General features: G+C 30.1%; 1 protein-coding gene and 1 long non-coding RNA gene across 3 annotated transcripts in view; one reads left to right on the top strand and one right to left on the bottom strand.

Annotated features, from left to right (window-relative positions):
• CLIP-190 (Cytoplasmic linker protein 190) overlaps positions 1 to 13,885 on the bottom strand; it is a 316,617-nt gene that overhangs the window by 177,508 nt on the left and 125,224 nt on the right. The window lies entirely within an intron of this gene.
• Positions 6,140 to 7,413, top strand: LOC142223804 (uncharacterized). Its single transcript, XR_012718902.1, has 5 exons — positions 6,140 to 6,195; positions 6,357 to 6,421; positions 6,828 to 6,893; positions 7,023 to 7,099; positions 7,196 to 7,413. It is a non-coding gene; the product is annotated as an uncharacterized LOC142223804 (long non-coding RNA).

Below are 13,885 nucleotides of genomic sequence, written 5' to 3' on the forward strand. Positions count from 1 at the left end.
TTGGTGGGGACTTTTCTTAAATTTGGGTAAATTTTTTAAATTTAAATATCTTAATATTCTTTCTATTTCCTCTCAAGTTATGATAAAATTTGCATCAAAGAGGTATAATTTTATGTTTTTGTATTGATTTATTTTTGATTTTAGCGACTAAACTCGAACTTAGTACCAACCTTTATTGGCGATTTTTGGGAGAAATTGGGGATTTTTGGGGACAGAAGCGTCCTAATTTGGGGACAAGGGCAAGAAAAATATTGGCAACATTTATGGAGGGAACTTCTCACTATAGGTTAGGTTAGGTAGCAGCCCGATATATCAGGCTCACTTATGCTTTGGTTATACTAGGCAAATATTTGACATAAATCAAAAAAGAATCTGCCGCCACAGCCAAACCAACAGACATTTTTAGCTCATATTGAATATATAATGGTTTGATTATTTTTCAAAAACCGTATCCTGATATATGGAAAATGGTTCTGGAAAAATGTTTGACACTAATTTTTGTCAAACATTTGCCTAGTGTGACCATAGCCTTAGACTATTCAGTCCATTGTGATACCACAGTGGTGTGTACTTCTATCTTATCACTGAGTGCTGCCCGACAAGAGACCTCCTTTTTATAGCCGAGTCCGAACGGCGCACAGTGGTTCTAAATCGTTTTTTTGGAAACTGCAACTTTTGTCTATAGTACGGTTTACAACTTCGAAGCACTAACAGAGCTTTTAGAAAAATCGAATAGCTTAGCGAAATGGGTTAAAACACTATTCAGTTTTACTATTTATATTTCTCAATCAACTGGATTCAGTTCAATAATTATTTTCTACCTACACAGAAAAAAAGTGTATCGTAAATTTAAGAAGATTTTTACAATAATTTATTACAAGAATTTTCCAGAATTTTAGTTCATTTTTTGTATCTTCAACGAAAATTAACTACTCGAAAGGAAATTTTACAAATTCTAAGTAGCAATCGTTTAGTTCATGGCCTACAAAATACGATGGAAATTTCTTTAAAAAATTTCTTAACTGGTAGCTAAAAATTCGTTTGTTATGCTATAAAACTACTTGTGAAATGTAAAGTATTTTCTAAATAATAAGCGCAATTTACTATAAGATTTTTTTGTATGAGAAAATATTTTTTTACGAAAAATTAACTTGAAAGTGGATAGCAATTTCTTACTGACAATTCCTATAGTTAATAATTGTTGGTAAAAAATTACCCAATGAAATATTTTTAGTTCACATGTAATTAAATTTATAGACATTTTCGTCAAAAATGATAGATAACATTTCATGAAAATTTTAAGTTAAACGTTTCATCGTTCATAAACTGGAGTGACTTTACGAATATTATTCTTTGAGTAAATTGTCAGCAGATGCGATGAACTAATGCATAGTACAGACATATTTATCGGCATAGTGGAATGTGATTAATGTAAAGATGATGTTACTTGAGTTTTGTTGTGTATACATGAACGTGGGGTTGTTTTTATTTTTGTTAATTTAGTGGGTTGTATGTGTGTGTTTGTTATTCGCGGATGGTTTATTTGGCTGGATGAGGTGTTGTTTTCAATAAAGGCACATGTGTTTTTGTAGGAATGTTTTGGCTTTGCTTGGTTTTGTTTGGCATGCTTCAGTTGTATAGTTGGCGTTGGCGTGGGTTGTTGCATCTTTTAAGCAGGTATGCAACAAGGGAATATAGGCATGGAATATATGGATGAGATATAAGATGGCGAAATGATGATCAGTAGTTTAGAAAAAAGTTACTAAGAATATTTGGGAAAAAATGTTGAAATTGAAAGTGTATTGAAATTTTTATTATTCAATGTAAAAAATTAATATTCAATTCCAGATGAATTTGGAAAATTTTTGTTACATCTCAGCGTATAGTTTATTCATAAATTGTTAAGTATTTTTTTAATATGACTTTCTTTTAAAAAGAATATTTTTTATGTATACTATTATTTGTTAATTAATTTTTTAATTTCAGAGCAACTCCAGATGGATTTGAACAAATTTAAAAAATAGAGAATTGGTAAGTTTTCTTTTCAAAATTGGCTTTCTTTCAACTAAAATATTTACGTTTTTATGACCTTTTTATCATCAAAATTACAGGTTTTTAATACCTTATTTTAGTATTTCTTTAATCAAATTTTTTGGAAACCAATGTAAAATTTTTAATGTAAAAACAAATATTTAATTTCAGAATGACCCCTTAAAAATTTGGACAAATTTTTAGTACTCCTTTGCCTGTAATTTAATAGTGAATTGGTAAGGATTCATTAACTTTCTTTTAACCCTGGACAGTCATCCTTATTTTTTGTACATTAACGTCATCCTTCGTCATTTTGACTACGGCTGATTTCAAGACGCTATAATTTTCATCGTGAGCGAAAAAGTGAACCAAACTTGAATTTATTTTCTTATTCAATTTGGTTTTAAGTAGTATAAAACAAAAATTCATAAAATGGTCCAATTAGTATAACTTAAATTTACCATTTCCCAATGGACTAAAATGCATTTTAAATCGAAAATGAAATTACGTGTCGTCATTTTGACGAATGATGACTGTCTAGGGATATCAAGAATATTTGGTTTTTTATGCATATTATTATTTTTTTCATTAGATTTTTTGAAAACCTTTTTAATAATTTTATTTAATGTAAAAAATAAATATTTAATTTCAGAGTAACCCAAATAAATTTGGACAACTTTTTTATATTTCCCCTCAGCGTACAATTTAATAGAGAATTGGTAAGTTTTATATTAAAACTTTGGCTTTCTTTCAACTAGAATATTTATTTTATTATATCTTTCACATCGATTACAACACAATTTTATGAGTTTATTTAGAATACTTCATTATTTCTCTAATTGTTTCAGGTACAAATTTTATGAGATACGTTTTCCAAAGAAGAGTTAGATTCCTTACACCTGTTTATGGAGCACGGGAGCACAATATATTTGGAGAAGAGCTGAGAGTATTCAAAAGGAGGTACAAAGCAAAAACAGGACCACAATCTCGAAAGATATTTAGAGTGGAACTTTTCACTCCAGATGGTTTTATGATTGCGAAGTGTAGATTGGACAATAGAATGAGAGGAATAAATGGAAACAAAATATTGTGATTTTGTAAACAATTTTGGATTTTATTTTCTTAGGATTGTCGATCTTACCAGTACGATAGTTACAGCAGAACAACGAGGTATTCCTTTTTAGGATTTTATGGCGGAAGTTGTATCTCGGTATGATAGTTTGTCGATAATTTCGTTAAAAAATATTAAATGTCATTGACGTACTAATAATCGATTGGGGATTTTAGAACGTGTTTTTGGGAATTAATATATCTGGGACAATAAATTATTTACGATTATTATTCAATCCAATTTATGTTAGTTTACCGATATTGGCATAAACAACACCATTTGATAAAATGTCCCAAATATGGTAAGTTACAAGCTAAAATGAAGAATTAAAATTATATTTCATTACATGGTGTTAATTTTTAACAATTTTCATTATTGTTTCCATTTTTTCCAGCAAGATATGAATGAAAAAAGTATAAGTCAAAATGTCCAAACAGCGGGTTCAAATGAACTACTCTCTGTTCCACGTGGTCATAATTTTTATTCAGAAAAAACATTGTATTAAGGACTTTCATCATAAGTTTTTATAATAAAGTACTTTTGCTTAAAGAAAGTTTAATTTTAATGTATGAAAATTTTCATAATAGTAAAACGGTTTGTTGTTCCTTTAATTATTTAATTTCTCTGTACTGTGGAATGATTGATTTAAAAATAGTTTAGTCGTCGACATTTTAAAGAGACTTTTAACCAATTTTTATTATCGGATTTCCCACAAAATAAGCAAGTAAACCAAAATAATACTGACTTTTTAACTTGGTAGGGGTATATAAATCTTATAGTGGTGTAAAAATGAACTAAACTACAATGTTATAGATGAACTAAAATTTAAGAAAATTATAAACTAGACAAGTTGAAAAAAATCTTAAGGGCTAAATCATGGTCAATATTACTACAGTTTAGTTCATTTTGCAATGGAAAAGGGTTCACTGTTTTTTCAGTGTATGACTGCCGCCGAGTTCATCAAATAACACGATGTTGGGAAACGCAGTAACCCCTTTGCTCTTTTGAGTCCAACGTGTTTTGTTGGACTTATTTTCCTCCGGACCGAAAAGTATAACAAACACATTCATTCCAAAACCTTTTTTCATTGAGCAAATCGTATCAGCTATCTTCCTTCAGTTTATCCATCCTTTATAGAGAAACTCATAAAAATGAGTCCACAAATAATAGCATTTATCGTCAGTGGTTACTCTATAGTAATTTTTTGTATTAAGGTAAGTACTATGTTCGCTTTTCGCGTTGAAATTTTCGTGGTTACTTTATTAAAACAGTTCAATATAAAGCAGATAGATTAACTCAAGTGATGTGGAGTTTCTTGTTCCTCTAGATTCAGGCACGAAGTTACAGGAATATGTATGTTTTCATTTAAAATATTGATTATTTCAGAAAAAGTAATCCCGAAAATAAAGTGATTTTCAACTCGAAAACCTAACATAGTACCCATCTTTACGAATAACAAGTAAGGAAAGTCTAAAGTCGGGCGGGGCCGACTATATTATACCCTGCACCACTTTGTAGATCAAAATTTTCGATACCATATCACATCCGTCAAATGTGTTGGGGGCTATATATAAAGGTTTGTCCCACATACATACATTTAAATATCACTCGATCTGGACAGAATTTGATAGACTTCTACAAAATCTATAGACTCAAAATTTAAGTCGGCTAATGCACTAGGGTGGAACACAATGTTAGTAAAAAAATATGGGAAACATTTAAATCTGAAGCCATTTTAAGGAAACTTCGCAAAAGTTTATTTATGATTTATCACACAGAAAAAAGTGTCTCGTAAATTTAAGAAGATTTTTACAATAATTTATTACAAGAATTTTCCAGAATTTTAGTTCATTTTTCGTATCTTCAACGAAAATTAACTACTCGAAAGGAAATTTTACAAATTCTAAGTAGCAATCGTTTAGTTCATGGCCTACAAAATACGATGGAAATTTCCTTAAAAAATTTCTTAACTAGTAGTTAAAAATTCGTTTGTCATGCTATAAAACTACTTGTGAAATGTAAAGTATTTTCTAAATAATAAGTGCAATTTACTATAAGGTTTTTTTGTATGAGAAAATATTTTTTTACGTAAAATGAACTTGAAAGTGGATAGGAATTTCTTACTGACAATTCCTATTGTTAATAATTGTTGGTAAAAAATTACACAATGAAATATTTTTAGTTCACATGTAATTAAATTTATAGCCATTTTCGTCAAAAATGGTAGATAACATTTCATGAAAATTTTGCAAATTTTAAGTTAAGCGTTTCATCGTTCATAAACTGGTGTGCCTTTACGAATATTATTCTTAGAGTAAATTGTCAGCAGATGCGATGAACTAATGCATAGTACAGAGATCTTTATCGGCATAGTGGAATGTGATTAATGTAAAGATGATGTTACTTGAGTTTTGTTGTGTATACATGAGCGTGGGGTTGTTTTTATTTTTGTTCATTTAGTGGTTTGTGTGTGTGTGTTTGTTATTCGCGGATGGTTTATTTGGCTGGATGAGGTGTTGTTTTCAATAAAGGCACATGTGTTTTTGTTGTTGTAGGAATGTTTTGGCTTTGTTTGGCATGCTTCAGTTGTATAGTTGGCGTTGGCGTGGGTTGTTGCATCTTTTAAGCAGGTATGCAACAAGGGAATATAAAGGCATGGAATATTTTAGATTTTTGGTGTTTGTTTATTAAGCCTTTTAAATGAAAGTTATTAATATATTATCGGTGGTTTAGAAAAAAGTTATTAAGAATATTTAGGAAAATATGTTGAAATTGAAAGTGTATTGGAATTTTTATTATTTAATGTAAAAAATTAATATTCAATTCCAGATGAATTTGGAAAATTTTTGTTATATCTCAGCGTATAGTTTAGTCATAAATTGGTAAGTATTTTTTTTAATATGGCTTTCTTTTAAAAATAATATTTTTTATGTATATTATTATTAATTAATTTTTTTGGATACCAGTTTAATATTTTTCTTTGTTGTAAAAGCAATATTTAATTTCAGAGCAACTCCAGATGGATTCGAACAAATTTAAAAAATAGAGAATTGGTAAGTTTTCTTTTACAAATTGGCTTTCTTTCAACTAGAATATTTACCTTTTTATCATCAAAATTACAGGTTTTTAATACCTTATTTTAATATTTCTTTAATAAAATTTTTTGGAAACCAATGTAATATTTTTAATGTAAAAACCAAATATTTAATTTCAGAATAACCCCTTAAAAATTTGGAAACATTTTTAGTACTCCTTTGCTTGTAATTTAATAGTGAATTGGTAAGTATTCTTTAACTTTCTTTTAACCCTGGACAGCCATCCTTAGTTTTTGTACATTAACGTCATCCTTCGTCATTTTGACTACGGCTCATTTCAAGACGCTATAATTTTCATCGTGAGCGAAACTTGAATTTATTTTCTTATTCAATTTGGTTTTAATTAGTATAAAACAAAGCTTCATAAAACGGTCGAATTAGTATAACTTACATTTACCATTTCCCAATAGACTAAAATGCATTTTAAATCGAAAATGAAATTATGTGTCGTCATTTTGACGAATGATGACTGTCTGGGGTTAACCAGAATATTTGGTTTTTTTTATGCATATTATTATTTTTTTCATTAGATTTTTTGGAAACCTATTTAATAATTTTATTTTATGTAAAAAATAAATATTTAATTTCAGAGTAACCCATATAAATTTGGACAACTTTTTATATTTCCCCTCAGCGTGCAATTTAATACAGAATTGGTAAGTTTTATATTAAAACTTTGGCTTTCTTTCAACTAGAATATTTATTTTATTATATCCTTCACATCGATAACAACACAGTTTTATGAGTTTATATAGAATACTTCATTATTTCTCTAATTGTTTCAGGTACAAATTTTATGAGATACATTTTCCAAAGAAAAGTTGAATTCCATACACCATTTGATAAAATGCCCCTAAATATGGTAAGTTACAAGCTAAAATGATGAATTAAAAAATTATATTTCATTACATGGTGTTAATTTTTAACAATTTTCATTATTGCTTCCATTTTTTTCCAGCAAGATATGTGAAAACATTACCTACGATGAATAAAAAAAGGATAAGTCAAAATGTCCAAACAGCGAGTTCAAATGAACTACTCTCTGTTCCACGTGGTCATAATTTTTATTCACAAAAAACATTGTATTAAGAACTTTCATCATAAGTTTTTATAATAAAGTACTTTTGCTTAAAGAAAGTTTAATTTTAATGTATGAAAATTTTTATAATAGTAAAACTGTTTGTTGTTCCTTTAATTATTTAATTTCTCTGTACTGTGGAATGATTGATTTAAAAATAGTTTAGTCGTCGACATTTCAAAGAGACTGTTAACCAAAAAATAAGCAAGTAAACCACAATAATACTGACTTTTTAACTTTGTAGGGGTATATAAATCTTATGGTGTTGTAAAAATGCACTAAAATACAATGTTATAGATGAACTAAAATTTAAGAGAATTATAAACTAGACAAGTTGAAAAAAATCTTAAGGGCTAAATCATGGTCAATATTACTACAGTTTAGTTCATTTTTCAATGGAAAAGGATTCACTGTTTTTTCAGTGCACTCGATATATATGTCATAGAAGTTAAGGAAAATTAGAGTCATTTTTACAACTTTTCGACTAAGCAGTGGCGATTTAACAAGGAAAATTTTGGTATTTTGACCATTTTTTTCGAAATCAGAAAAACATATATATGGGAGCTATATCTAACTCTGAACCGATTTCAACCAAATTTGGCACGCATAGCTACAATGCTAATTCTACTCCCTGTGCAAAATTTCAATTAAATCGGAGTTAAAAATTGGCCTCTGTGGTCATATGAGTGTAAATCGGGCGAAAGCTATATGTGGGAGATATATCTAAATCTGAACCGATTTCAACCAAATTTGGCACGCTTAGCTACAATGCTAATTCTACTCCCTGTGTAAAATTTCAACTAAATCGGAGCAAAAAATTGGCCTCTGTGGTCATATGAGTGTAAATCGGGCGAAAGCTATATATGGGAGCAATATCTAAATCTGTACCGATTTCAACCAAATTAAGCACGCATAGCTACAATGCTAATTCTACTCCCTGTGCAAAATTTCAATCAAATTGGGGTAAAACTCTGGCTTCTGGGACCGTAGTAGTCCATATGGGGCGAAAGATATATATGGGAGCTATATCTAAATCTGAACCGATTTCAATAAAATTTGGCACACTTGACTACAGTACTAATTGTTCTTCTTGTGCAAAATTTTAAGCAAATTAGGGTAAAACTCTGGCTTCTGGCCGAAACACATACTTGTGCCAAATTTGAAGTCGATTGGACTAAAACTGCGACCTAGACTTTGATTACAAAAATGTGTTCACGGACAGACGGACATGGCTATATCGACTCAGGAGCCCACCCTGAGCATTTTTTCCTTCTGGGTGTTGCAAACATATGCACTAACTTATAATACCCTGTTCCACAGTGTGGCGCAGGGTATAAAAACGAAATTAAGTACAAACCACGATCAGTTTTGAATGAAATGGTGTTAAATGCTAGTAAAAAACTGTCCACGCCTAAATAAATTTATGTGTATATTATAAAATTATTTATGTATGTTTATACTCGACTTCTTCTTTTGTTTCTCGTTCAAATAATTCCAAAATTTTTTGAATTTCTTCCAAAATTTCAAACTCTTATACCAAAAACAGTTTTTTGTTACAAAATTGTTATTTTTGCAATGAATAAATATTATTTTTTCCAAAAGCTCAGTCCATTTCGATTACATCATTATTTGTATTACAGAAAAAGGTGACAAGAACTAAAAAATTTCGTGGAAGTGAAAATTATGTGAGGGAATGAGTACAATCTTCTTTGGGGAAAATTCTTCCAAGCATATAATATTTTTGGGCTCAAAATGCTTCCAAACATATAATATGTTCACATAAAACAAACATATTAATGTTTAGGCAGTATCCAATAATATATGTGCTTCCTGTAAAATATGTTTGGAACATATGTTAGAGAAGCGATTTTTTTTGAGGGTGTATGAATAAAATGCCAAAATGAAAGAGCGGCACTGAAAAACAGTCTCTTTACGAGCTAATTTAGATGAAAAACTCTTGCTCACACAACTCTTTCATAAGTGACAGAAAAAATATGTAGTAGTATCTATGACAGAAATCAAAGATAATTGAGAAGAAGATGCAGTCTTGTCATAGCAAAACTGAAGCACCAGAGGACTCTGCCAACAAAATATCATAAAGTTTGCGTCGACGTGTCTCTCAAATGTACTGCCGTTTGCGTCGGAAAATATCATAACATTTGTGTTTTTCATAAATTTCTGAATAAAAACCCACAAAAGCAGTACCAAAACGATTGTAGAAAATTAAAATAAAACGTATGTGTATTTTAAAGCAAATATTCATTATGATTTTATGTGAATATTGCCGTTTAAATCTATTCTTGGGCAGAGGTGCTTTGGAAAAAATTGACAAATAAAACAATATTTTTTCTCATAGCCCTCTACACCTTGACATTTGTCTTCTCTTGATAAGAGCACAATGCTTAATCTTGTTATACTCAATTATCTTTGCAGAAATTGAAATTGGTGATGCCATATGTGTTTTTTTAAGTTGAAATACAAATGAAATGAATGGAAACGGACAAACACGTTGTGAGTTCTGATTTGAGTTTTTAATTGTGTTCGTATACAGTTTGTATGTAACCCTCTAAATATTAAACCAAGATAATAAGCCACTATGTATGTTTTTAATTCATTTGTTTTATTGCACATAACAGGTTGGCTGATAAGTTCCCGGTCTAACAAAGAAAAACACATTTTTTGTCAAAATACGTTTTTATTATTCAACATAGTTCCTTTCAAGAGCGATACAACGATTATTACGACCTTCAAATTTTTTGATACCATTTTGGTAGTATCCTTCGATTTTGCTCCAAAATAGGCCTCAGTTTCGGCGATCACCTCTTCATTGCAGCCAAATTTTTTCCCTGCGAGCATCCTTTTGAAGTCTGAGAACAAGAAAAAGTCGCTGGGAGCCAGATCTGAAGAATATGGTGGGTGAGGAAGCAATTCGAAGCCCAATTCATGAATTTTTGCCATCGTTCTCAATGACTTGTGGCACGGTGCGTTGTCATGGTGGAACAACACTTTTTTCTTCTTCATATGGGACCGTTTTGCCGTTTTTTTATGTTTTCGTCGGTAACCACCTCTTTCGGGCGTCCACTGCGTTCCATCACCATCCCCCGTGCTCATTTCACCACACTTGAATTTTGCATACCTATAAATTATTGTTGATTTCCCTGGGGCAGAGTGCGGAAACTCATTATCAAGCCAAGTTTTTGTTTCCACCGTATTTTTTCCCTTCAGAAAATAGTATTTTATCAAAACACGAAATTCCTTTTTTTCAATTTTTTTCACAATAACAAAAGTTGCTTCACAAAAGACGCTCTATCTCACAAACTAATTGACTTACAGACGTCAAATTTTGACACGAATCATTTGAAGGTTGGTACTATATAAAAATAATATGAATTTAATACTAGCGACGCCATCTATGTGTCAGACCGGGGACTTATCAGCCAACCTGTTATATAAATAAAACAAAAAACAAACTAAGTAACAGAAAATAATGTATATTTTATACATTTTCTAGTAAAAATATTGTCCTTTCGTTATCGACATTTCCGAGACCTTCATATATAGGATCCAAAATATTTTTCCTATCTGGAGAGTCTAGAAAATTAAATGGTATTCCGTTTTCTGTGGTCCAATGAAAGCTCTTGTCAATTTTTCTTCATTTAGTGCAACTTTTATTTGCTTCTCATCGCATTTTATTTGATGAATTTGTAAAAGATGCCGCTTTAGATTTGAAAGTTTTAATGATTTCATTGGTCGATTACATTTTTTGCAAACAGATTTACCAGTCTCTTCATTGGTTTGAAAATATGACAACGGCGAATTATCAATATACATTTTTGTACGTGCAAAAATTTCTTTGCAGACAAAATTTTTCTTAATTTCCGATATTAAAGCTTTTGTAAATTTTATATGTAAGTGTCAATACCACATATTTCAACAACATCGAGAGTCAGTTGTTAAGGAGATGCCACAATTTCTTGATTGTTTTTTAAACCTTTTTCTTTTAATGGGTCGTAGATGGACGATTACCGCCTTCCGGGACGCTCTACATTTATGCTCATACACCCTCAAAAAAAAAAAAATCGCTTCTTTAACATATGTTCCAAACATATTTTGCAGGAAGCACATATTATTGGATACTGCCGAAACATTAATATGTTTGTTTTATGTGAACATATTATATGTTTGGAAGCATTTTGAGCCCAAAAATATTATATGCTTGGAAGAATTTTTCCCAAAGACGATTGTGCTCCTTCCCTAACATACTCGTAATATTCACTTCCACGAAATATTTTAGTTCTTGGCACCTTTTTCTGTAATACAAATAATGTTGAAGAAATTATTCACTTTTATAAATTATTTAAATTTTACCTTTCGCCTGCACGGAGAATCGAACCGAGGACCATACAGTTTGTAAGCCAACACACTATCCACTGGGCTACGTAGCTGTTATAGTCACCAGCAGTTTGCAGCGCCCACGAGCCCATGCAAACATAACATTATTTAACAGAAACATACATTTGTGGAGCACGTGGAGCACGTGGAGCAGTGGTTAGCATGTCTGCCTTGCATGCAAAGGGTCGTGGGTTCAATCCCTGCTCCGACCGAACACTTTTTTTTTAATTTACACATTTATATTTATACTATATTAAATTTTTATAATGAAACTTCGAAATGTGGGTTATTAAAGATTTATAGTCAGTAACAGTGCTTGATATAAACGAAATTGACTGATTTTTGGATAAAATATTATTTTTTTATTGCAAAAATAACAATGTTGTAACAAAAAACTGTTTTTGATACAAAACTTTAAAATTTGGAAGGAATTCAAAAACTCTAACAAAAGAAGAACATGGAGTCGAGTATAAACATACATAAATAATTTTATAATATAAACATAAATTTATTTAGGCGTTCTAAAATGCCTTTTATTTTTCTTTAATAATTCATTTTAAAGAAAATAAACTTTTTAAATTGTTTTAGCTGCAAAACTCGAACTTAATGCCCGCTTTTATATTTGAAGGTGTCCGTCAACTCCTCGTGGACTACTTATTAATAAAGAGGAACTAAACTTCACTATTTCCTCCTTATTTCATTTTACTGTCCCAACTCTAAAAAGAGTATAGTGCCCTTTCGTTATTTTTATGAAGACCCCTGATTTCTTTTAACGAACCAAGAAAAAAATTGTGTCCATAATGCCAAAATGATAAACAAAACACATGTCCACACATACATAACATAAAATGCTGCTCTCAAGGCGAAAATATATGCTGTTTGTTTTTCAAATGTCTATTCTCTTGGTTGCGAATTTCCATTCTCTTTATTCAAATTATATAATATTTAGACTTAAGCATATCAAATTTTTGGCCTTATCATAAAACAACATACAAGCGGTTTCACAGAAATTGTTCTCTTTTGATTCTTTTGCTGTGTTATGTTGATATCTTTTGTCAACTCTCCCGGTTTGCATCTCTATTTCTTTCTCTATACTCTCTCTGTCGCTTTGAATAAAATATCACAACATATGTATGTTTAGTCGAAATTTGTAAATTTATACATGTTTGCATTCACACATATGATTTTTATGAAACATTCATGACCCAAACATAATATATTCCAACATATTAGCATAGATGTCCTAAACATTTAGTGTTAGTTTAGGAACATTACATGTTTGCACTTAAATATATTGTTTTAAAATGTGCCCGAAACCCATTTTGTTTATATCGGAATATATGAAAAACATATTTTTCTAAGAGTGTATACACAATAATTTACTGACATTTTATCGAAGGAATTTGTATGATAATAGTAGATTTAACGTTTACGTTAACTTTCATGAATATGGGGGTTATTATGTATTTTGTTAAACTTTTTCACATACTCTCATATTTTTTTATTTCCAAATGTTTTCCTGCTTTTCCAATAGTTGTTTATTATTTATTTTTATTTCCAATTGTTTCCCTAGAAAAATATTTATAATTAACAATATGATATCTCAGTTATGTATACAAAATTCAAAACAAGCCTCATTTTATTGAACACTTCTACGAGATTTTGAAAAGAGCTGCTCATTGGCAGTTGTGAGCGGAGCTGTCATTTCGGCACGCTCCTTTTAAAGTGTCGAGCTTCATGTGTGCTCCGGCACTCAAATAAAAGAGGGTTTTTATGTTTTTCAGCTCATTTTTGAGCAAAATTCAAACACTGGTTTGAAGTAAATTTTAATTAAAAATTAAAACAAAATTGCGATCACCTTTTTTATTTTACTTAGCCTTCCGAGTTTCATTAAATAGTTAATTGTATCAATTTTTAAATTAAAAAGTTAAAATTTTCAATCATTCAATAAATTAACTTAATGTTTCTATCTTGCTTAAAAAGTTAATAGTATCAATTAATTTATTAATTGAAAAAATTTTCCACTTCACTCTTTAATTGGAAATATTTTGGTAATATTTTTTCTGTTAATGGCCATTTTCATGTAGCTCCGTTAGGCTTTAACTGGCAGTTAACAGAAAGAAAACTGGAAATATCTTTTCTCCGGTTAACATTAACTGAAAAATTTTCAGCAGTTAA

The sequence above is a fragment of the Haematobia irritans genome, chromosome 2, assembly GCF_050003625.1.
Source record: "Haematobia irritans isolate KBUSLIRL chromosome 2, ASM5000362v1, whole genome shotgun sequence".
Lineage (NCBI taxonomy): Eukaryota > Metazoa > Arthropoda > Insecta > Diptera > Muscidae > Haematobia > Haematobia irritans.